Source organism: Oculina patagonica, chromosome 11, assembly GCF_052425735.1.
Source record: "Oculina patagonica isolate OP01 chromosome 11, crgOcupat, whole genome shotgun sequence".
NCBI classification, from domain to species: Eukaryota; Metazoa; Cnidaria; class Anthozoa; order Scleractinia; family Oculinidae; genus Oculina; species Oculina patagonica.
The window spans coordinates 11,797,762-11,823,909 of NC_135768.1; the positions used below are offsets into that span (position 1 = coordinate 11,797,762).

General features: G+C 38.4%; 1 pseudogene across 1 annotated transcript; it reads right to left on the reverse strand.

Moving 5' to 3' along the window:
- Window positions 1-2,572: 2,572 nt before the first annotated feature.
- Window positions 2,573-25,170, reverse strand: LOC144631081 (uncharacterized; annotated as a pseudogene). The gene is made up of 26 exons (XR_013566672.1): window positions 24,930-25,170; window positions 24,689-24,798; window positions 24,377-24,503; window positions 23,084-23,222; window positions 20,940-21,141; window positions 20,054-20,174; window positions 19,256-19,359; window positions 17,251-17,356; window positions 16,684-16,790; window positions 16,344-16,481; window positions 15,814-15,945; window positions 15,641-15,726; window positions 15,279-15,310; window positions 13,995-14,048; window positions 13,751-13,845; window positions 12,803-12,878; window positions 8,107-8,153; window positions 5,484-5,569; window positions 5,106-5,182; window positions 4,790-4,933; window positions 4,624-4,665; window positions 4,135-4,227; window positions 3,839-3,922; window positions 3,643-3,751; window positions 3,349-3,447; window positions 2,573-2,896 (listed from the first exon to the last, which is right to left on the reverse strand). The product of XR_013566672.1 is annotated as an uncharacterized LOC144631081 (transcript).
- Window positions 25,171-26,148: the final 978 nt, after the last annotated feature.

Here is a 26,148-nt window from a genome sequence, read left to right on the forward strand (position 1 = left end):
TTTGCATATTTTAGCCGATAAAGGACTACACACTGTGTAGAATAGAGATATCAGCTAGATCTCGAAATTGAAATATTCGCTTATACAAAATTGCACATAGAAACACAAAGGCCACTGACGCTTCCCTTTTAGCTTGATCAGATTGTTTTTTTTTGTGTGTGTTTTTGAATGTTGGTAAATGTCCAACATATGATTAAGGAAACTTAGTGGAAGGAACACCAACTGTACTCGATCATTAATATTAGCTAAAATATTTAACAAGGAAAAAATTATTATTATTATTATTATTATTATTATTATTCATTCAAAATATTTCTGTGTTTCTGATTGGCTTTCGATCCCCGGCTAATTTCAGCTATTCGGCTAGCGCCGACCAAATTTGGAAGAAATTCCAATTATTGGATCGCAACCGTCCAATATCAAAAATTATTGGATCGCAGCCTCGTTCCCAAGGATGATTATCCGGTCGCAACCTCGTTCCCAAAAACCGCTGACGTCACGCGACTGAACGGCTTTGCTGCCGAGCAGGTTCAAAGCGCGAAATGGCCGCTAGATTTGAGCATTACGAAGAGGTAAAATTTAAAGTTATTAGAAGACAAGGAAAGTCAAAACACGGAAAAAGCAACGAAGAGGAGTCGATCGATTTTGAAAGCGTATCTTCAAGAGGAAAAGATCCAGCCTCGGAGCGGTTTTACGAAAATTCTACGTCGAAGTAAGCAAGAACGATGGAAACCTGTACTCGAAAACATCGCTTTGTGTCATCAGATTTAGCTTCAGTAGACACTTCAAGCAAGTGCTTAATATTGACATTAGAAAGGACAAGAAATTTAATGAAGGTAACCGAGTTTTTGAAGTTTAAATCAAATTTAAAATCGATTTAAAAGCGAACGTTGTTGTGTATTTGTGTAGTTTGCCTACTGTCAAAACCCTATTGATACATTGTCGGTGTTCGATGCGAATGAAATATTTGACAGTTGCTCGAAAAATGCCTCTTCAATTTTTCCAGACGTTGGCCAGAAAATCATTTTAAATCAAACCAAATCTGTATTAGTTATAGCCTCGGTGAAGTCTTTCAGTTGGCAGAGTCTCAGGCAAAATTAATTTTTGACACGAATTTGAGTGGGTGTTTATCGGGACCAGACGATTGTTTGACTAACGTGCGCGACATGGCGGGTAGGTGTGTGATACATTTGGCTCTATTCACTGTCGCGAAGGGGGGGGGGGGGGGGGGGGGGGGGGGGGGGGGGTTGAAGCATGTTCGCATTGCGAACGACCTAGTTTAGTCGATAATAATGTAGGGGCCTGAAGGGAATCACAAGCAAATAAACAATAGGACTGGGAATGGGATTTGAAAAATCGGGAAAACAATAGGCTAGGGGGACTTTACACCCCTTACACCCTCTTCCAAACTCCCCTCCCCCTCCCCCCCCCCCCCCCCCACATACACATACACGGGACCGGCTCCAAATGAATCAGGTTGAGGAACTAGTAACTCTTCTCATTTTTTCCGTTTTATAAATTAATCGAATCCCTCCAACTTTCCTCATATCAACAACTTAGTCAACGTCAAAAATCGCTGAATTGTGTATATGAACACACTAATTCTACCACTAAAAATGTGGAAGAAGCCTCAAGAGAAACTAAAATTGAGAATGCTTTTATCGTGAGATCTCAAAAAAGTAAAAAAAACCTTGTTCAGTACATTTATTATTTTCTTCGTAGTTCATTTTCATTTTACCTATGAAGTTCAATCTTATAAATAACGAATAAAAACCTAATTATGTTTATCTTTCATAGTTGCTGTCTTTTTTTAAAGTAGTCCATGTTTTTTATATATAACTTATTTACACTTATATAAGATATCAATAAAATGTAGTTGACAATAATTACCTATAAGTTCATAAATTAAACAAACGACTGAGTATGCAATGGAGAACACGGTACGAGTATGAAACATAATAAATAGCCACAATAAATAATACTACCCCAGCTTGGGATAGTGGAGTTTGAAGATTGTCTAAGGAATAAGATTCCACGACCTGAATAAGAGAATATGACGTTATAGAGAATGAATATTGGAACAGTTCATTTTTAGTTACTCGTTCTTCAACAGCAGATCGTTGCAGTGATCTGCAATTCAGACCATTTCACTTTCAGTTTGTTTCTTCAAGTCTGTGTGGTTACTATTTGCCACGTCTGCCAAAGGCCTCGCAGTCGAGATACATACGGTAAGTTAAATACGCCCCAACTGTTCCACCACGACTGTTGCGAACTTTTAAGACTTGCAAAATGCATGAAGATACAATTTCTTTATCCGCTATACTTGCATTTTTTACACGTGCTAGGCACTGTGGGTTGTTTTAATGGTCGTCTGTTTCGTGACAGTAAAACCCGCAATATAAAAAACCTGGCTACAAATTAAAATAACCTTCGATAAACGCTCACATATCTTGTGAAACCAGTGGCCATCTCTAAAAATACTTTATGAGTAATGTAAATCAATACAAGGGAGCACATGTTTGAAAACGGGAGTTTTCGTTATAAGTGCCGTGACACTTGAACCGAAAGTTGAAAGATTTTAGCTGTAATGCTATCATTGTTGCTTTGCGTTTTGCGTGACAGTGAGATTACAGAGCATGCGTTACAAGGAAAACACATGTATACAGCGTAAGAATGTCTTGTTTTTTCTTTTTTTTCTTTCTCTGTTCCTAAACAATTTGTCATGAAATGCAAAGGGCCCGGTTTCCTATCTCCTCTTCTGCAGATGTTTCTGTCTGACCACCGCTGCCCACTCTTACTGTTGGGCACCACCGTCCGAGATGCCGCTGACCAGCAGTTTCCGCTGATTAGTTTACAAAGCACTCCACTTGAACCTGCTCCGCAGTCACAGAAAAATCTGAAAATGATTGAAAAATTACATTAAAATGATTGAAAAATTACATTAAAATGATTGAAAAACTACTTAAAGTGCACGGAACAAGGGTGGTTCCGGTATTTTTTGGTGGTTAAGACTAGGGAAGAATAATGAACGATTTAGCCTTAATTTTGAAGATACAACATTCTTGATGTACCACCTCCTTAACGTACAAATACATTAACTTGGTAGCAAGTGTAAATACGCAAATGACAGAAATTTGTTGATTCTGAAGTGAGTTGTAAGGAAAATTTGACGGAGGACTTCAAATGTGGTGCTTACAACGATCGTGGACCAGTAACATAAACCGGAGGGTCTTCTCGTCAGCAAACTTGTGGGTTTGTGTCCAGGACTTTTGGGTTACTTTATTGCAAGGACTACAGCATTTGCACCTGTGATACGTCAGTGGTAGACGTTTATTATAACTAACCTACCTGTCACGCCTGACGAACTTCACCTCGTGTCCTTCGTGACATCCTTTCACGCAACTTACGCAAATGGCGTAACCATCTGACGTGCCACATGTTGTGCATCTAGGAATGAAGAAATTAGAATTATGTTAATTGGAAGAAGTATATATTATTGTTTGTAGAACACCTTAATGACTGCAATTCTCAAGAAATAGAGTGATAAATAACTAAAGCAAGAAGGCCTAGACCGACCCCAACCGACCCACCAACCGACCGATCGACTGTATTACAGACTGAAAGAACATGTAGGTAACAAACCTGTAAAAGTCGTGCATGGGGTAGCAGGTGTTACCAGACACCTGGAACAGACAGCGACAGGACTCTATTGCCTTCTCCACTTCACGCCTGTTTCCGTGCACTTTGTTATCTGACAGACGTTTGTAAGATTTATTAGTGTGACAAAACAACAATAATAAACTGAAAGGGTGGGGTAGGTGAGTCAAATTACACTTACTGTTAAGCTGAGGCTCGACACCGGTAGCCAGACAAATCCCGTCAAACCGGTTGTTGAAGACTTCGTTTTCCTCCAGAACTCCACCTAAACAAGACAACATTGCAGAAAAAAATTGTTTGAATCTGTCTTGAACAAAACGATCAAAGAAAAGATATGTCATCAATTTTAGATGTAATTTTCTTTCGTGTCAGTAGTAAAGGACAGATCTTTAAAGAGGTTTGGGTGGGTGGGGTCAGGTTCATGGGGAGGGGGGCTAGTGATGTATAAATGAAAGGAGTATGGGTGGGGTGGCTCACCGGCACTGTTTGTTATCTCAATTCCCGCAGCACCGCCATCGAAGATACGATTGCATTTTAACACTGGAAAACTGGCTGTACTGATGAGCACGCCTAAAAAGAAAGAAGAAAGCAAGGCAATCAACCAACAAAGTTTTTTAAATAACACTGACTTTATTACAAGGAAGACACTAAATTACTTTACAAATAATTAAGGTACCATAGTTATTGTAAATAATAAGCAGTTTAAAATACAATTGGACAGACGGAAATAAAAAAACTTGTAGAAGACATATTTTGAGGGAGCAAGGCTTTGGGGGATGGAATCCTTGTCGAGTTATCGTTCAACAATAAGAAAATCAAAACCGTCATAACATGTAAACAAAATATGTGGAAACGTTTGGCAACTCAACGTCTCGTAGGACTTCGATATTCATATGTAGCTGGGACAGTAGTGGCGTAAGGGCCTGCCTGCAAGACAGAACGATTAAACGATGGAAAGAAGTTTACCTGTCAAGGCATTCCGAAAGATATCATTGTTCTCCAAAACACCTAGAAAAATATAAAGTGAACGGTCAGTGAGAACATCAGCGCTTAGAGACAGGGATTTCCTGCAGTCTTTGCAGGTGCGATTGTGTATATACACATATTTATCATAAGCTTAAATATCACCCACCCTTTCCACAATTGAACACGCACACTCCGCCTTCTCGGCCGTCATGAATCTTGTTTCTCCGGAGGACTGGGTTACTCTCGGTCTTGATCCAGACCCCTGCCATTGCGTTGTCAAAAATCTCGTTTTCTTCTAGCAGCCCAAGGCCTGGGAACAAGAAAAAGGAATCAAACGGCTTAAGGGCACTGGGCGATTTATATTAATAATGTTATATTTGAACGGTGTAAGGGTATATGAAGGGTTTTTGAAGGGTAATCAAGGAAGGAATTGATCAGTACAATGTCGAAGCACAAGTGTACTAGCAAAACAAGGTTACTACCTCCATTGTAGACCAAAACGCCGCCATTTTGTCCTCCCCAAATTTTGTTTCTTCTAATACACGGATTGCTGCCGGACCTAGGGCAAACAAGAGCAAAAAATTGCTTAATGACCAGAATATAAGTTCTAATAAAAACGACAACACAGAGTCGAGCAAGTAAATAGTGGTGTTAAAAGCACTGTTCACAAGAGACAATAAATGACATTAACCTATTATGTTGTTGTTGTCGGTTGGAACATAACTTTCTTTGTTTGGACACAGTTCGAAAAAGATTAAATTCCCTAACCATTCCTGCAATAACTACAGCTTCGTCTCAAAAGTCGATCTTCATATCTCTATATAGCCTGATTCATCTCTGCGATGCCATAGCACTCTCACCTTATCTGTATCCCCGAGTACTTGTGATTGAAGATTTCGTTTTCCTCGAGAATTCCACAGCCTCCATCATAGAAGTAAACGCCAACCTGAAAGAAAACAGAACACATGAAATCACGAGTTCTCAAACTATTTAAATTTCACTAGAGATCTACTCGTTTGAGACTCGAGTAGATTCTCTCAGAGGTTAAAGTTAAATCCACGCGGACGGAAATCACAGGCGATTCACTATGTTCAATTCATCTATCCTTCTACTACTTACAACGTGCACTTTACCTTATATGGAAAAGAGAGGGCCAAATAAACCACTCAGCTGAATTTTAGACTTAATTGGTGAATTTGCCAGAACATGTTACTTGTAGTTTTTTAGGTTAATATGTATGTATCACGCCACAGATACCAGTCATGGATTGGAGTGAAATTGGATAGCTAAGCTGTTAGAAGGCGACAAGTTAAGCTAATAAGTAAAGGGATAAATACAAGGCGTTCATGGAAACCTTACTCGCACCCAATATGACCATTACTAAAAATGTTTAGAATGAAAAGGACAGTTCGTGAGTCAAGAGAGGTACGTTTACTATTTATTCGCCACTTTCAAATTTCCAAATAATACACTTTGTTTGCCCCCCCCCCCCCCCGCCAAAAAAAAATACTTGTGCATTTTTGGGAGGGGGGCAAACAAAGTGTATTTTGGGGAAAGGTGGAAATGGTCAATAAGGAAATTTGTCAAAGCTGCTGCATTGGCTGTTAACAAATTTATTAATTTAACTGCACAAACATTACCAAATTAAATAAAGAAATTTTATGAATGGTAGATTATTAATTCAAAAATTCAACTTGTTAGATTTTGAGTATTGAAATCTAAAAAAAAAAATTCTGACTGATAAAGAAATGCATGTTTCGTCAATTTTATCGTATTAAGAACATTAACAAACACAATTTTAACATTTATTTTAGCGGAGATTTTAGAACTTTATTCAGTTTCGCTAACGAACAAAAACTGCTTTTTTTATCTTAAACTTTAGTTCTGCCGTACGTTAGCACTGTTTCACAACTCAAAAGTAATTATTTTAGAATAAAATAGACAGGTTTACCTTATTTGTAAGTGACATAAACCTTTTAGTCTGAGTAAAGTGCAGTGTGTTTAGTGTTTACAAAATTTAATGTTGATTTTAACAGTTACGATTAACAGCTTAAACCGGTTAGACTCGATTTATGTTTGTGCTTTAACCTCAAGTGCAGTTGTTCGTCCCCAGTCCTACTCAGTGCGTCTCTTCTCTGAAAGAAAAAACGGTTTTGCGTTATCCCTACTAAACTTCGATCGAGAGTCTGTGCATTTAAATTACTGTTATTATTTAATACTGAAAAAACAATTACTTCATTTTTTTGTTTGTGTTGCTCATCGTTCACAATTTTCTCACAGCAAGTTATATTTGTCAACACAAAAAGTTGAAGTGAACAATAGAAACTTTAGCGAGTGAAACTGTATGGTGAATAAGTTACCATTTAAGTTTATACTTGAGTTTAAGTCGACGAAACTTGTGTCGTGCATTTTTTTTTTCCGTTAGGGTGCCAAAATGAGCAATGAGATGTGTGTTATGTCGTCGTTTTACGTGCGTGATGTTAGCATTATTAATATCGTGCTAGCTGGTTAATTTATGACGGTTTAAACTGGTTACATTTTAAGTTCTTCTTAGTTGAAAAAAACTCGTGTAAAAACTGATATTAATGGCAGTTTTCGCGCTAAATTTACACCCACTTTCAGTGTTACGTGCAAAGCGGCTTTCTGTCGTCATTCATCTTTTGACTTGCTAAACAAACAAGACGGATCGAAATCCGCCAAACACAGCCCACTAGCATGACCTTCTGAACTTGTGGGCTCATTTGCTAGGCTAATTGCGGGACGTGAAAGACATTGTATATAATATGATTTTGTAAAATAAAAGTTTTGCTGTTGTTGTTTTGTAAAAACGTAAATTATACGCACGTATCATTGAAAGCGGGTGTAATGAAAAATAATGAGTGACTCATAGCAAGCTACCGACGGCAAAATAGACAGTAATTTATTCAATTAGTTTAGAGGACAAATATTACTTTTAAACTTAGAATCAATTTTAGAGTAATTTATTCTGCAAAACCTAAACTGCAGCGACAAATTAGACTAATTTCCATTCAAAGTTATAAGGTCTTGAGGTAAACGTATTATAAGTGATATTAAACAACTTGCTGTTAACTTTTACCTTCAAAAAAAATGGACAAAGAGAAATGCTCACATTCCTAATACTCTGTCTTTTACAGAGGTTCCTTGGGGGAGGGGAGGGGAGGCGAAAAGGGGACAACAAGGGTGCGCCTCCGAACTGCCAGCGGTCAAGGCAGCACGAAAGAGACCTTTGCGGATAAACGAGTCACTTTCTCGTTGAAAGTAAAAGGCAGACACAGGATTTTTGCCGGTATTTGCATTCGAGTACCAATCAATTGAAGGCTGTTAATAGCATGCAGAACCGAAACAGGGGAGAAGAAACTGGAGGCAAGGCCCATCGCTGAACAATCTGACCTTATCTCGCTTTTCTTTCCAGGGCACTGGGCGCCAAAGGAGAATGTAGGAACTACTCTGTGTGGGTTTTACCTGTTTTCCGCTGTGGATTCTATTGTTTCTTAGTGTTGGTGTACTTCCTGTTAACAGAAGAAAGAAAATAAGGTTTATAATTCAACATAGCAAGTAATATGTTATGAAATGCAAAGCTTTGTCGCGGGACACGAGTCTTTAATCAAAGGTCTCTGTGAGACTACGACTATTTTGCTATGGTTTATCTGTTGGCAGTCAATTGTGGTATAGAGTAGTTCTTTTTAAAGGGTGAATTAGGCTTTTCACTTTGTTTAGGAGTGCAAGTCTTGAAATATATATTTTCCCTGTAGGGTAAGCTCTTGTATCTTTTAGCCATGGTTTTTTACGGATTTTAATTTGTTTGTACTTTTTCTATTTCTAGTAGTTGGGGGTATGTTCCTGGAGCTTTGATTTGTTTGTCGTATACCAAAATTTTCTTTAGCTGTTTTGGTAGCCCTATAGCATACTATGTAAATTTGTGTTGTCCTGGATATTCAGGTTAGTCTATTATGAGGAATGTAGGAAGGGTGGAACGGCGGAACGGTGGAACGGTACGGTTGATGGGAGGAACAATGTAAAATACGCATTGACGTATTTTCTTAAAACGCAGTATGTGTGAATTTTGTAAAACGCAGAAGTGTGAAACATTTTAAAAAGTGGCAACAACAGCTACCAAAACAAAGAACCTATTGAAAACAAATTTATTGAGCAGAAGATAGAGCTCTATTGCTCCTTTAAACTTCGTAAACCGTTGAAAACCACTCCACTCCGCAACAGTTAAAAACCACTGGAATTTGTATCCGTTTATGTTATTTCATTAACTTCACTCTTGCCAAACTAAAGCATTAACGTGGGTATCTTTGTACTGATAACTTGGTACTACTGGATAAAACGCACTCTCCAAGAACTTTCCTTTTAATACAAAGAACAAAACGTTTTTAAACAGTTTATGACCGATTTGGCTTGCGTATGCAAAAATTACAGTAATCTTCAATCCACGCTGCCGCAATTTGAACCCGCAAGTGTTTACGCAATACTAATGAGAGCCCATTTCATCACCTACAGCGGAATATGTGACAAGTCACGTCTTTTAATAACACCAGCTCGCCAGTGTTGACCCAAACATTGGAAACCACCCCCAAATTGCTTGTGCCGGTCTCAGCAGGCTTTGAAAACCAACAAAAAAAATACCATCTTTGGGACTTAAAACGGAAAGGAGAAACACTATAGAATTTTAAAGTGGCCTTAAAACGGAAAACCATGGAGTACAGAGTGCTAAAACGTTGTTGATGAAGGATTTATCTTTCCTTCCACCGCCGCCATGCTGTAATGGTGCTTACAAATGCGTTTTGAATTCAAATCACGGAGTTAAACACGGACTCAATGCGGCTTATCAAATCTTTTGAGAACGAAATGGTAATGTACTGTTATTGCTTTGAACTTGGATGTAATTTTTTGAACGATCGGTAAATCCATTTAGTGTACAATTGACTTCAAAAGCTGGCTGCTCAAATTAAAACTTCGCTTTCAACATGAACATGTGGATAATTATTTCAGCCGTGCAGTACAGCACGGTGCGACAAATTTCGATACTCTGCCGCTTGTTAACACATTTCTTGACTTCATACGAACTAAAAATAAATTCTAAACAAAGTTTCTTTCAAGGTTCTCTGTAGTAGTCTGAATTCTGTAATTTTGTAAGCATTTTTAATGCTTTTTCACGCCGTTGCAATTTGAACCCGCAAGTGTTGACGCAATACTAATGAGAGACCCTTTCATCACCTATAGCGGAATATGCCCTTTCCCTCCCTCCCTGGAGTTTTTTTGGTTCTTCTATTGTTCTATAGATAATAACGGCAAATAAACCAATCAAAATCTGTTTTCTGCGCATATTTTTAGAGAACTCTTGGGGTCCTAGAAGAAGGTTTTTGTTCGTATTATTCCGTGCATTGAAATCGTACAAGGAAATCGTAGAGCCGCGCGGGTTGTATTTACAAACTTCCAAGGCCTTGTTTTTGATTCTGAACAAGAAAAAAAAACCATCTTTGGGACTAAACGGAAAGGAGAAACACTATAGAATTTTAAAGTGGCCTTAAAACGGAAAACCATGGAGTACAGAGTGCTAAAACGTTGTTGATGAAGGATTTATCTTTCCTTCCACCGCCGCCATGCTGTAATGGTGCTTACAAATGCGTTTTGAATTCAAATCACGGAGTTAAACACGGACTCAATGCGGCTTATCAAATCTTTTGAGAACGAAATGGTAATGTACTGTTATTGCTTTGAACTTGGATGTAATTTTTTGAACGATCGGTAAATCCATTTAGTGTACAATTGACTTCAAAAGCTGGCTGCTCAAATTAAAACTTCGCTTTCAACATGAACATGTGGATAATTATTTCAGCCGTGCAGTACAGCACGGTGCGACAAATTTCGATACTCTGCCGCTTGTTAACACATTTCTTGACTTCATACGAACTAAAAATAAATTCTAAACAAAGTTTCTTTCAAGGTTCTCTGTAGTAGTCTGAATTCTGTAATTTTGTAAGCATTTTTAATGCTTTTTCACGCCGTTGCAATTTGAACCCGCAAGTGTTGACGCAATACTAATGAGAGACCCTTTCATCACCTATAGCGGAATATGCCCTTTCCCTCCCTCCCTGGAGTTTTTTTGGTTCTTCTATTGTTCTATAGATAATAACGGCAAATAAACCAATCAAAATCTGTTTTCTGCGCATATTTTTAGAGAACTCTTGGGGTCCTAGAAGAAGGTTTTTGTTCGTATTATTCCGTGCATTGAAATCGTACAAGGAAATCGTAGAGCCGCGCGGGTTGTATTTACAAACTTCCAAGGCCTTGTTTTTGATTCTGAACAAGGAAAAAAAACCATCTTTGGGACTAAACGGAAAGGAGAAACACTATAGAATTTTAAAGTGGCCTTAAAACGGAAAACCATGGAGTACAGAGTGCTAAAACGTTGTTGATGAAGGATTTATCTTTCCTTCCACCGCCGCCATGCTGTAATGGTGCTTACAAATGCGTTTTGAATTCAAATCACGGAGTTAAACACGGACTCAATGCGGCTTATCAAATCTTTTGAGAACGAAATGGTAATGTACTGTTATTGCTTTGAACTTGGATGTAATTTTTTGAACGATCGGTAAATCCATTTAGTGTACAATTGACTTCAAAAGCTGGCTGCTAAAATTAAAACTTCGCTTTCAACATGAACATGTGGATAATTATTTCAGCCGTGCAGTACAGCACGGTGCGACAAATTTCGATACTCTGCCGCTTGTTAACACATTTCTTGACTTCATACGAACTAAAAATAAATTCTAAACAAAGTTTCTTTCAAGGTTCTCTGTAGTAGTCTGAATTCTGTAATTTTGTAAGCATTTTTAATGCTTTTTCACGCCGTTGCAATTTGAACCCGCAAGTGTTGACGCAATACTAATGAGAGACCCTTTCATCACCTACAGCGGAATATGCCCTTTCCCTCCCTCCCTGGAGTTTTTTTTGGTTCTTCTATTGTTCTATAGATAATAACGGCAAATAAACCAATCAAAATCTGTTTTCTGCGCATATTTTTAGAGAACTCTTGGGGTCCTAGAAGAAGGTTTTTGTTCGTATTATTCCGTGCATTGAAATCGTACAAGGAAATCGTAGAGCCGCGCGGGTTGTATTTACAAACTTCCAAGGCCTTGTTTTTGATTCTGAACAAGAAAAAAAACCATCTTTGGGACTTAAAACGGAAAGGAGAAACACTATAGAATTTTAAAGTGGCCTTAAAACGGAAAACCATGGAGTACAGAGTGCTGAAACCTTGTTGATGAAGGGTTTATCTTTCCTTCCACCGCCGCGAAGATATGGTGTAATGGTGCTTACAAATGCGTTTTGAATTCAAATCACGGAGTTAAACAAGGACCGATTGCGGCTTCTCAGGTCTTTTGAGAACGAAATGGTAATGTACTGTTATTGCTTTGAACTTGGATGTAATTTTTTGAACGATCGGTAAATCCATTTAGTGTACAATTGACTTCAAAAGCTGGCTGCTCAAATTAAAACTTCGCTTTCAACATGAACATGTGGATAATTATTTCTGCCGTGCAGTACAGCACGGTGCGAAAAATTCCGATACTCTGCCGCTTGTCAACACATTTCTTGACTTCATCCGAACTAAAAATAAATTCTAAACAAAGTTTCTTTCAGGTTCTCTGTAGTAGTCTGAATTCTGTAATTTTGTAAGCGCAATTTGAACCCGCAAGTGTTGACGCAATACTAATGAGAGACCCTTTCATCACCTACAGCGGAATATGTGACAAGTCACGTCTTTAACACGAGCTTGCAAGTGTTGACGCAGTAATAATAAGAGACCCTTTCATCGCCCACTGAGCGGAAAGAAATCCCTTGAGAAATTAAAACAGTCCCTTGAGAAATTAAAAAAGTCCCTTGAGAGTTTACAAATATGTGGTTCCAAATTTTGGCCACATCACTCCTAATCTCCTACTTTTGCTTGTAAACAAGCAAAATAGTCGAAAAAAACTATCAAACAACCAGTAATGTTGCTCGAATTTTCTTGGAAGTGCCGTAACAAACTTTTTGCCATCAACATCGGATTTATTTTTGTGACAGTCTTTAAAATATCAGTATGTTAAACGTGTGACGATTGATTTTGGTCATGTCATGTAGGAATAACCAAGCGTGTATTTCATACCTGTTGTGATCCAGACACCGGCTAGTGTGTTGTTGTTAATTTCGTTGTCTTCTATGAGTCCCATGCCTTCTTCATGCTGAGGAACAAAACAATGACAACCACAAAGATATGAAAATCGAAAGAAATACCAGTCATGAAAATGATCGCAGAATAATGTAAGGTACACATTCTGGCTCAAATTGTGTTTCCAAGAAAATAAAAACAAGGGAATGACACATTAAATTTAAGGAGCTACATCACAGGCAACCAATCTTGAAAAAACTGGCAAGTTTTTTTCAAGTTTCTAATTCGTAATCCATCTAAATCTTCGTCAGTCAAAACCATCCTTGATTATTTTCGGGTTTTATTACTCCTTTGGCGTTTATCTACCTTAAAAACCACTGTTTTGAGGTTTCCTTCAAATTGAGAGTTATGAGAAAAATGTCTTACAATGCCGTGACATTGCTCCTGTAACAACCACTTTTCATGCCTGATTATTCCGCTTATCCGATCAGTACAAAAAACTAACAACTTCCACCCCATGCTTTACAGGTCATTATAAAATGGTCGAGGAATTGCGCACGCTGTGATTGGTCAATTCGAATTCATTATAATCCCATAAAGCACGCTGCATACGTCACGCGCGTGCTTTATTGAGTTATAATGCACGCTGGTTACGTCACGAGTTTAAGCGCGCGCAATTTCTTTAACATTTCATAAAAGAAATAAAAAACTTTCTCCTCGTGCATTATTGAGTTATATAAGCACTTGGGAATTTTTAAGAACACTCGAGAAGTGCGAGAAGCACTCGGCTGCGCCTCGTGCTTCTCTATGCACTTCTCTCGTGTTCTTAAAAATTCCCAAGTGCTTATATAACTCAATAATGCACTCGGGCGCGTTTTTTATTTCTTTAGTAAAGTTGAACAAACACGTCAAACCAGTTCAAACAAAAATACTACTCAGCCTTACCACATATATTCCGCCATGAAGTCCGCTGTGTATTCTGTTGCATCGAACAATTGGATTACTTTTCGTCCTAATCTGAATTCCAGCTAGCGCATTGTCTAAAATAAAAAGAAGCAAAAAGATCTTTAGACAAGGAAGAAGTTTCATCACTTTTCATTTCTGTCAGTTGCACTACACTAAACATAGGAATTTCCTGCTTACTCGCCAAACCGACAAATACACTAAATCTAGATTTAAATTTACTTACCATGAATATTGTTGCCTTCGATCAATCCTTTTCCTTCACCGAATACGTAAACACCTACAAGAAAAATCAAACAACGCAATCATAATAAAGTCTCCCATCGGTCAGACGATCTTATGGCAGAAATCGCGTGTCATTAAATCTTAAGACAGCGAAAACAATAGACCGATGTCAATCGTCAATGATCTAATAAACACCCGGGGCGTCTATTAAATTTAAGGTTTTACGGCGGGCGTTAAATATATACGAGGCGTTTTTTAGAGAGAGGCGTACATGAAGTTTTTTAGTCCGCCATTACAAGAATTTCCGATGAGCTGAAACGTCGATTTGAAATAGCGTCAAGGTTCTTCTACTTGTTATTATTTGTTCTGCAAGGATATCTGGCGTTAATAATGAAGAAACAGGTAAGTTTGTCACGTAATTTTTAGTTTTGCTTTGTTTGTGAGGCTCACATAACTTAAACATTGCAGCCGAGATTGCGCAGTACGGACTGTAATTCATCTTTAAACAAGTCGTCAACAAAACAATAAGTTTGCTCGCGGAGTTCCAGGGCGGAGTTAGACAAAAAAATCGTTTGTGAGTAGGAGTCTAATCTATTCTGCGCTTATGCAAAGCCTGGAGAAGTGATTCATAGTTCGATATCGATGTTTTTATCGACATCGGGGTCAATCATGTTGGTATCGTTGGCCTCTTTGATGTTTGAATCAAGCAAGAAACTGAATAAATTGCGTGTTTTTACTTTATGGAGCGTGACCTTGTTTTTTTCAGGCGATCCTTGGAGGGGGCGTTTATTAGACACGGGGCGTTTATTAGGGGGAGCGTTTATTTGAGAGTGCGCATTTATTAGATCATTAACGTTAGACAGCATTTGGGAAAGTCGTGATCTGAACTGTGTTTAAACCACTTGTTACATCACATCTAAATGCGGTTTACGTACACATGGACTGTGGTTTATCCACGACGTAAAAATGCAATCCAGTCTCCGTCTAATCGAGGTTACAGAGACCAGTAAAAACCTCAATAATTGCAGCCCAAAAACTTTATTCAGCCTTTAAGCTATGTTTAAAAATAACGAATTAACACAATAGAAATGCTTGAAAGTTAAACACGACCACGAGTGCGGATGGATTGAACTGACCAAGATTGAAACGGGGCATAAAAAATCATAAATTGACAGAAATTACGTTACTTTTATATACCTCTGTTAAGAACATGGTCTATATTTTTGAACTGTCCACCCAATAATGATAAAAGCAACTCTAATAGTAGAAGAGAAAGTACTCTCACCTCCTTGCTGTCCGTCGTATATCTCGTTGTTTCTAAAACGCAAACAAAACCCACAGTGAAATTTAACGTTAATGCACAGACAGACACAAAGAACAAGGTCCAAACTGATCATCACTGCATGGTTGAAAGAATTCAAATTGAACTGATTTCTGAACAAGATATTATGTGTGTAGTGTGTGTAATCTTTCATTTTAACTTGTCTTGCAATGTGCCGCCACTGCCGTGCAACTTAGAACTACATGTACATGTAGATGTTCTTGGTACAGTGCTTGCAGTAAAAAAAACAGCATGAAAATCCGGATTTACGTGAGAATAAAGGTGGTTAAATCTGAAATAAAGAATAATTTGACCATTTTTCTTACTTTATTGTCGGATTGCTCTGTGACGTTATCCAGACACCAGCGTAAGTATTAGAATAAATCTGATTTTCCAGGAATTCGCCTCTTGCCTGTAAAATAAGCACACCAATGTTTAATTGCTGACCTATTTATTTTTAAAGGTGTACACAAGCCTTTGTAGAAGCATTTGTACTTACGTCGTCATGGCAATAAATGCCGCCTGTCATGCCATGATGCACCTTGCACCCGACCACTGTTGGATTGGCATGAGAACGGATCTCAAAACCCGCAATGCGGTTATTATATACATCATTCCCTTCATAATAACCCTGAAAAATATACAGCAAAACATTTACGGTATTAAAAATTTGTAATCTGACAGATGATCGCCTTCATAATCGTTTTGCAGGGTAGACAGAAAGCTTATATTGTTTACTTCCCTTTGAACTTAGTGAGTGGTTGAAGAAAAACCCACGCAAGTTTTTCTGACCAATCAGAGAGAGCGAAGATGTATCTGCGAGTTTCCCGCCCTTACTAATGGTTACACGTCTTTTTTTCGGCAGCTGTAAGTCACTAAGAAATGGGTGGGGACCTTGAAATAGCCTGGTTGAGGGTTTGGAAGAAGGAAGTGGCATGGGGATGGGACACAATTAATGTTTGCTCATCAGTTCAAAATAAACGCTGAAATACGTCTTTAAGTCATGAATCATTGAAATTATTCACTCACCAGTCCATAGTCAAAGATAAAGAAGCCAACATCTCTCCCATGATGCACTTTATTTCTCCTCATGATAGGACTAGCATGATTCCTTACCCACACTCCCGCTAGCTTGATGTTTGTAATCTCACAGTCTTCATATGTTCCCTATATAAAAAAAAACAATCTTGTGTTACCGTAAAATTGTTTACTCCTTGTGTTTTAACTTTAGGGCTTCATTAGAATGTTGTAAATGCCAAGGATAGCGAGTGTCGTTCCTGCATTAAAATGCGGAGAACTCTTCATCGTATAGTAATGCTTGCAGTATTAATTTGCTGTTACAGTAGTTAATGTTTACTCCCGACCCTACCTGAGCTCCATCTGTGATGAAGACACCAACATTTTCTGAGTCAGAAATAAGACAGTTAGACAATGTAGGTCTTGCTCCCCTGCCGTGTACATAGATTGTTGCACCAGCTACAGAAAAGAGATTAATCCAATTGTGTTAATTCTAATTCTCATAACTTTAACTGATTGCCCAACATCTTTTTAATGCAGGTTCCAATGATTTAGTGGTACATCAAGGCACACACACGACATTACTGTATGAAGTGACTTTTAAAGGGAATTTCCACTTACTACATGTAGTGGAGAGGACACTGATCTATATGTGCTTGCCTTGCGACAGTTATAGGGGAGGGACAGGAGCGACTAAATGCCCTTTCCTTAGTGGTTCCCACTTCCGTGCGCTATTTCTATTGTAAAATATTTAATGCAATGTGGTGAAATTTCTCCTTGCTTCCAATACCTTTGGAATCACGTTTTCTTCCATTTGCCTCTGTAGAGTTTCCACCCCCTTTACTAACAGATTCCAGCCCCCTGTTCCCCTCCACCCAGCTGCTACTTGCTTCATAATAAACCATAATAAAAAACTTACCACTAGCTTGGCTGGTGAGCTTGCAGTTGTAGATTGTAGGTGAGCAGTCATCAATAACTTCTACGCAGCCTGATCTAATCACCTGAGATTCACTATCAGGACAATTCTGCAAACACAAGAGTGCAAATGGAACTAATTGCGATACATCCTCTATTCACATGAAGCCTCCCCCCTCCCCCCACCCACGGCAAGGCTACTTACAGAGATTCAACCCTAAGAATGAAAAAAGTAAGGGTTTTGGAGCGGCGTAGCCCCAGCCACGAGCACTGAAGGTGTGAGCCTCTAGGGGGCTCTGGGAGCATGCTCCACCGGAGAAGTTTTTGAAAAATGTAGGCCTCTAAGATGCCATTTCCTGCATTTTGACATCAATGACCGACAGAACGACTTCAAAAACCACACACAAATGAATGCAAACTCTGCACAAAGTCGAGGTGAACCACACTTAAATCTGCTAAATTGGACAACTACTAATTGCCAACGAGACAGCCGAGCCAAGAGGTGAGGCTGTCGAGGCGGCAGAATCATAGAGCCGTGTGCGTATGAGTGTATAGGCAGAGAAAATCTTACGTTCTGCGTAAGGGACTTTTTTTTTTACCATATTTGGGTGTAAGTAAACCCCATATTTGGGTTGTATTGTTCTTCCCAACTGGTTCCCAGTCTCTCACTCCTTGCTAGAGAGCAAATGACCAAAATGGCGTCCACGCGACTCGCTGTTAAAATTTTCAATGTGGTCATTCATCCCTTTACCGATAAATACACCTTTAGGGAATTATAAATCGAAAGAGAATACCCTACAGAATATTCGACCGCCAAAAAAAATGAACATCAAGGTCTTCAAAGCGATGAAATAATCTTTCGACTTTGGAGTCCTTTGATTTACGATCGAAGAGAGACATGAAAATCAACTACCACGGACTGTTGACTTCAAATAGAGTTTTCTTGACCTATGAGAATGCTGAAGTCGGGTAAATGCTTCCTTTTAATTAGTGTTGATTGTGTTTATAGTAATTGTTTGACCGATGATTTATTTCAAATCAAATACCGTTTATATTTTATTTGGCACGCATTTTCGCTCCGCGTAGGAATAACATCAAAACAAAGCGACGCTCACTAAAATTACTGCATGTCATACACACAAGAAAGTCAAAAGTTTTTTGCTTCTAACGGCAAATGTAATGTTAACTTGAATAAAATTTTTGTCTCCAAATAATCCTTGACCGTTCAAGTTTTGTTTTCTGTTCAAATTTTTCAAGTTTTGCGTAACTGAACATGACACTTCGCATGCGAGACTGAAATCTGACCCGTGCATTACTGTCTCTGATTACTGAAAATTATTTTTAAAAAAGCATCTTAGCAGTTTTGATTTTGGGATTTGATTTATAAGAAGTTCTTGAAATGCAACTATCCCTTTTGTGGACGGAAACATTTTAACCATCGCGTGTTGTATTTAAAAAACAGTGATTAAACCTCATTTATTGCCTATATTTAGTGACATTTTAGCGTTGAAAAGAATTTAAAGATTTGTCAAGAGTAATCAATCTGTCAAACCCGTAGCCTGCGTAGCAGACATCTGTGTACGTTTTTTAGTGTGTTTAAAAGAGTGCGCGAGCGCGAGAATACGCGCGTTGGAAACTACGGCGTCTGCTACGCAGGCTATCAAGCCTGTGTCATTTATAAACACCATAGAAATAGCACTTTTTTCGCATATTACCTAAAATACAATAGTTCTATCAAAAACCATTCAATATCTGTTCTTATGAACAAACATGAGTATTTCGCTCGTTGGCACTTACCGATAGGTACAACTAGTAATACTGATAAATGTGCTCTGTTGCCCGTAATTTGTAGCATGAAAGACTCTGACTGTTTCAACCCATGACTGGGTTATCCTTTGTATTTCCAAGTGCCGAGAGTAAGTGCATTATTCCTGAGGCCACATGGCAAAACTAAATAAAAACATGAATATCTCTAATATTCTTATACATGTAGCACACACAATATTTACCTTCAATGTTAGATGTCCTAAGAAGGAGCATGCTGAACCAGGATAGAAAGTGACAACTGTTGAAGAGTTGCACTGTATGACAACTGCATTACTTTCATTTTTAGCTATCAACAAAAAAGGCACGAAAAAGGTGTTTTTATGTAATTTTTAGCATCACTTTAACAGGGCTCAAAATAACGGCTGGTCAACGGACAACATCCGGCCAAGATGACAATGGGTCAGGACAAATGTTCGGTTTGTCTGTCATTTTGACCGGCCATGTACCACACCAAAAGAACTTGTCGCTATTGCATCTAACAAGGGTATGAAGAAACTACAGTATCAATAAAGAACCCGCAGGCCGGCAAAACGGTAAAGAGATGGCGGGTCCTTTTCTATCATGCAAACAAAGATGATTCGACGAAAAGCAAAAGCAAAGTTCTACTATTTTCAAAATTTTTACCGGACAAAAATGACACATGACCAAGCTAAAATCGGTTTGGCCAGGCAACAATCCATAAATTATTATTTTGAGCCCTGCTGTAAACGTATAACAAATGCAATCTAAAAGGTAATAGTTTTCTACACTGTACATACATCTGCGCTATAAAAATTGTAATTTATTATTTTTTAACAAAGCTGTGCTCTTAGAATAATTGCAGGGTACCCATCACCAAAGGCTCTTCTGAAGAAATCTTGGTTGCCAAGCTCTTAAAAACATTCATTGTAGCAAAGTTGTACAAGTCACCCAAAGGCAAAAGAAAGTTGCCTGTGGGATGCGGCTCTGCTAGTGCTTAGCTATGTTTAATCATTATTTACCTGCTCCAATAATTGCCATAGGCTTGCTGATTGACAGCTGCTCATCATACACTCCACTGTGTACTATAACAACACCATCATGTTGCACAGCTTCCAGGGCCTCATTAATTGTTTCATGATACTGTTAGCAGAGAGAGAGGGAGAATAATTAAACACAGAATGTGATCAGAGATACAGAGCGGGAGGGCTGTGACCCATAACACCAGTTACAAATGAGCTCACTTGATGTTACAGGTGAAGATTTGGGTTGCTGTCACATTACACTTGCATTCAAAGCAAAGTAAATTTAAATCTATTTTCAAACATTTACCTGCTGAAATCTGGGGGGGGGGGTGTACTATGAGGTATACAGTTTGGGTGGGTATGAGCTGTCTGGGTTTCTGAAGAAGCACCCTGCCGTAGAAAGTATTTGCATTAAAAATGATACCCCTTACTAGAAAAGGCCAATTAAGTTGTTAACAACCCGTTTTGGCTGAAACTTTTGTACTTTCGAAATGCCATACCTGTTCTAGAAATTGTCTCTAAAATGGATACCCTGTTCTCGATCAGGAGCTCAAAATCATGACCCTGTTGGGCGGCACATACCCATATAGGCATTCTGGGGGAGTACCCCTGTGGACCGAAATAAACATAATTGTTTCTTGGTGTCTTGCCTCCTTTGTATATGTGTTATGTCATGTTGTTCACTGGTGAATAGCAACGCAAGGTGTTTTTTGCATTTGCATGACTTTGTCATATAATCACCAATGCCATGCAATAATACCCTATAGGTTGTTATGTGACTCGTGTAAACCTGGCCTAATTGCTGCCCTGCAATGCTCAAATTAAATTGGGAAAAATTGTAATCATTAGCTTTAAATAGGAAAAGTATTTGATCTCAACTTACATTTATTTTTCTCCCTGTACAGTGGCCAGGATTTAGTTTGTTCTGTTTTGCTATAGCAGGATGAACATGGTGGGCGTGGTAAAGTGAACTGAGACATTTTTTCCAACATGAGTCATCTTCTGGTTCTTGTTCAATATAAACACCTTCAAATGTCTTAATCATCGGCTTCTTCATGTCAAATACTTGACTGTAAAGTGATCGCCTGTATAACAGAAGGAATGTTAAGCTCTGGATATCAATTTAATGTACAGTCAAATTGCAATCCACTGCTGACAGACACCCCTTGAAAGTGGACTCTGTCATGGTCTAAGCCATATACAAACACTACATTTCTAACTTCTCATAGCTGCAGACACCTCTCTTAAGCTGACACTTTTTTGGGAGGCCGACGGTGTCTGCTTATGGGAGGTTTGATTGTGCAGTCCTTATGTAGTAGTACATGCAGTCAACTCTCTCTTAACGGGCACCTCTATAGGACGGACACCTCCATAAGACAGGCTGGTGTTGGTCCTGTTCTTGCCATTTTTTTAGTCATTTTACTTTATTATAACTAAACTTCCTATAAGGCGGACAACTCACTAAGACGGACAGTTGGAGCTGTCCGTTGTCCATTTTAGAGAGAGTTGACGATATTGCATTAAGGACATTTGAGCTAATTGTTTATGCGCATCCATACTGCACACGTAATTCATGTCGCAACGTCAAGCCATGTCATACATTGAGCACGCACACTGAGAAAACTTTCAAAGCACGTATAGGGTCGGTAGTAGTTGTGTTAAACTTCGCTTGCAGTTTCCTCTCTTAAATGGTCGGTGACCCCCATTTTTTTGGAATATATAATCTTTTGGGATATTAGATCTCTACCGATTGACAAAAAATGAGCCAAATTTGAATGTTAGAAGTTTATTTATTTATTTTTTCATTTTCTCTTCCCGCGCACGATCGAATCAGTCAAATTTTGCAGCATTTTGCTGTTTTGAACGTTTGCAAATCCAACTGTTAAAGACAAAGTTTACTCTAAGGAACTATAAAATTGAAATATATTTGTTCAATAGACCCATTCACAAAAATTCAGACAAAGGAAGTTGGCCTGCATCAATTTGTTTAAAATATTTTGTTGCCAGAAGCCACAGAGGTCAAATCAAGTGACAAAGTCAAATTTATTGAAATAAGTGCCTTCTGTCAGATATCGTATCTCGAAAACGAATTTGGTGACCCCCATTTTTTTTTTACATTTATGACATAATTAGTAATCGTAAACTAGCAGTGGTGAAAGTTTAAGAAAAATTGCAATGTTGGAAGATTTTTGCGCGAACATCCTTAAGTTTTATACATGTAGTTTGTTTGATAAAGGTTAATGTTAATCAGTTACTAGTGGTTCTTGGTTACAATAAGTGGGGTCGACCTAAGCAGATATAGAGGTACCAGTATTGCACACTAGAAGAGCTCGAAGCAAAGAAAATGTGTGTGGATGCTAAGAAAACTGCTCCAAATGGAGTTTGGAGGAGAGGAGAGCCACGGTACTCGGATGCCCCATTCTTAGGAGTGAAAACAGCAGAGAGATGGCTTTCTCACTCTGAGCTTGTGGAAGAGGCGAGAAATGAGGTTCTTACACACTGAAGTAGGGACTGGGCCCCGGTTAGGAAGTCACATATCACACTAGTACCCTGACTTAGTTTTCTGTTATTTACTGGTATCTCTTCTCCCTCTAGGGGATGGGATGCTTATATTCCATTGCAGGCTTACCCCCCAGCATTAGTTTGCCAGTACCCATTTATACATCTGGGTGGAGAGAGACACTATAAGAGTAAAGTGTCTTGCCAAAGAACACAACACAGTGACCCTGGCCAGGGCTCAAACCCAGATAATTCGATCCAGAGTCCAGCACTAATACATAACAACACCCCCAGGGTGTTAATTAGGCATCGGAGATCAGAGAATTCTCCTTCTACTACGTAGAATTCTCCGGCTAAATTTCAAAGGCCTGTAACTATTTTTTTATAAAGATGTGGAACCTTTAAAAATCATTCTCCGGTTACTTTACACTATTCTCCTGCTATTACAATTCTTAATGAAAACCCTGCACCTCTCCCCCCCATATGACAAAACTAAAGAATTGTGAACAGTCTATGCTGATTACAAACCATAGGCACCCATCCTGACATATTGCATTGAGTCTGGAACACGTCTGCGCCATTCTACAAAGTTCTTTTTCTTGAAGGTAGGAACATATCAGAAGCAAAACCTCATCTGGGACGGCTTTGATGTAGCAGTTAAAATTGTCTGTGGAATAAATAAAACATCTGCATCTAAAAACCTGAATATTCAGCTTTTATAAACCCAGGCAATCAAACCCAGTGGAAGAGAGGAAGTAGGGAGAGGCCAGGAATCCACACGTTATTTGTAAGCCAAATTATATTCAAGAGTGGGTCCCCTCTTATTCCAGGGTCTGGAAGATCATGTCCGGCCCACTTAACTTAAAGTCTATATCTGCCAGTGGAACCCAAACAAATACCCTATCTTGGGTTCGGTAATTGAACATATAATCAAACTCACAATAAGACTTGATCTAATGAAAACAATTGAAGGTTTGATTACCAAACAGTCGACAATCGTTCTCAATTGAACATTTAGTTACTGAACTCCTGTCTGTTGATAATGATTATTCCTGCATGAAACTTATATTTTTTTTTAGGTATCAAGAGACACCTTCTAAACAAAATCAAAAATAGATTAAATTCCATTGCATTCAATTGGTTCAATAAATAAAACTCACAGCACATGTAATGTTTGATTACTGAACCCAATCGAACAATTGGTGTTTGGTTGAGTTTGATTAAATTTTGGTTCGATTTAATTTGATAGATGTACCCTGGGTAATAATCAGTTGCAAAAATCTTCTTAATATATGCTTATATTTTGAGATAAATTATAAATCCCTCATTATACCTTATAATTATTGCTTTTGAAATACAGTGCAGTCAAAAAATTAACATGTAGTTCAGTCTTAAAAAAATGTTACCGATTATCTCTTGGGGAAAGAGCAAGACACTGAATAAATTATATTTGGCATACTGAGACGCTATTAAATGCACAGAGAGCAATAATTGCTGTCTAGCTACAGCAGGCCATGATTCATTCCTGAGATGATAAAAATGTAGCCCTGCCCCGAATAAATAATTCTAGTTCTTGAGCCAAGAAGATGAAAGGATTCCATGGCTTCCACGTTATTTCCAACGTTCAACCATGTCTGCCGCCGCATTTGAAATTCAATTCTTTCGTGACAATTATTATTGAGTCAAATGGCACGTGGAGACACGCTCAACAAAGGCATCTTGAATAAAAGACTCTTAACAAAGACATCGCTTACAAAAAGGAACGGCTTATTTCAGAAACTTATCGATAATTTTTTTTGGAATTAGCAATACGACACCTACCTCTCTGAGAAGCAGAATGTTGAACTGTATTTGAGTTTACATGGTTGCAAGATCTCTTCCGACCAGGGCTTCGTGTTGTACTTGCTTTCGTGTGTCGATTTTTGGTCAATAGACGTGACAGTGATGACTGAAAAAGATCGAACGAAGAGTGCATTTTAAAAATGATTTCTACAGTTTGTCGGTTTTAATTCTGTTTAAAATAACAGATAATCTAAAATACTGTGACGCCATCCTGTCCTTGAAAACAATGGTGTAAAAGATGTTTAAGCCCCAAGCGAGGAAAAAATATTGATAAGCGATCGACCGACTCACATCTAAACACATGTCAGATTTTTTCTCAACCTCCTTGATATCCAATCCACAATCTTTTTCCTTCGTCGACGAGTCTCCAGTGTTGCATTTTCTCCGCAGTTTATCTCTCTCTGCAAAACAAAACAAAAGAACAGGGGTTGACGAGCGTAGATCACAAAAAAATCTGCCGTTACAAACGCTTGCTCTAAAGCAAACATTGTCGTTGTTGAAAGCCGATCTCGCGAAAGACAAACGCTCTTACTCAAACTGCAGCTCCGTGTATTTAAAGAAACCGTTTTAGCTTTTCGGTAATATTCTGTGCAAAGCCTTCTCCTTCTCGTGGAAGACATCACTTGAGGTTTTTCGCGAAGACACTGAACACAGCTGTTTGCTTTGTCCTGAAAAACGGGATTGTTTTCATGTGGAGGAAATGACGAACCTTCTTTCATCTCCCTTAACCAATCACATCTCAGGAAAGACAAAGCCATGCATTTTGTCCAATCAGCTGGCGGCTTCCAGAGTCAATGGAACGAAATTCAAATGCACAGACAGATAAGAAGATTCAAGAAGCTGTGAAAAATAACCAAATTACCCATTAGAGCTTTTGAAAAATATGAATTTCCAAAACAAACTATTACAGATCATATTTTCACATAAAAGCTTCGTTATTAAAAGATAACCGTACCAGCTGCTTTATTGCTCTTATTTTTCGGTGAATCAGCTTTTTCTGTCACCATTTTCGAAACAATCCCCGCCATGATCTCTTCGTTTTCCTCCGATCAGTTCATCGAGGGGATTAAAAGGGGAGTGAGATAACTAGCAGCGAAAATAAATTAAATATGTTATTTTAATTCCGATGTTTGCTCCAGCTTTGTTATTCCTTTCCCGCTGCTGGTAAGTTGTAAAGTTGTAATATCAAATACGACGAATGAAGGACAAACGCCACGGGATTTTTTACTTCGAATAACCTTTATACTTGAAAATGAACACCTAATTTTCAACCTTAGGTGCGGCTAGTTTTAAGAACGATTAATAAACAGCCGGGGTTTTTTTCTTGAGAGAAGTTGTTTTCTTACCAGAGTTTGTTATTATCTATATTCTGTGAAGGGGGTGCTAAAAATTACCAACTGCATCGAAAACGCAGTTTTTCCGAACAAATAAATTAGGACGTTCGCGCGAAAATTTTGTCGCAAAATCTCTACAAGGAGGACTGCCGTCAGGACTGTATACCTTGTACAAGGTTTATTGCGGTCTTCCACTCCAAGACCTAATGGACGCTCTCAACAAATAAATCTAACAATCTAGCGTTCTACAAATTTTACAATCCGACAGTTCTTAAATGACTTTAATCTGTCAATTCAACAATTCTAACACGATCTGATTTCACATTTTAATAGTCTACCACAGTTTTCATAGACCATCTTGCGTAACTGCAGTAAGCTGTAAAATCCGGCCCAACCTTGTAATGTAGCTACTATTAC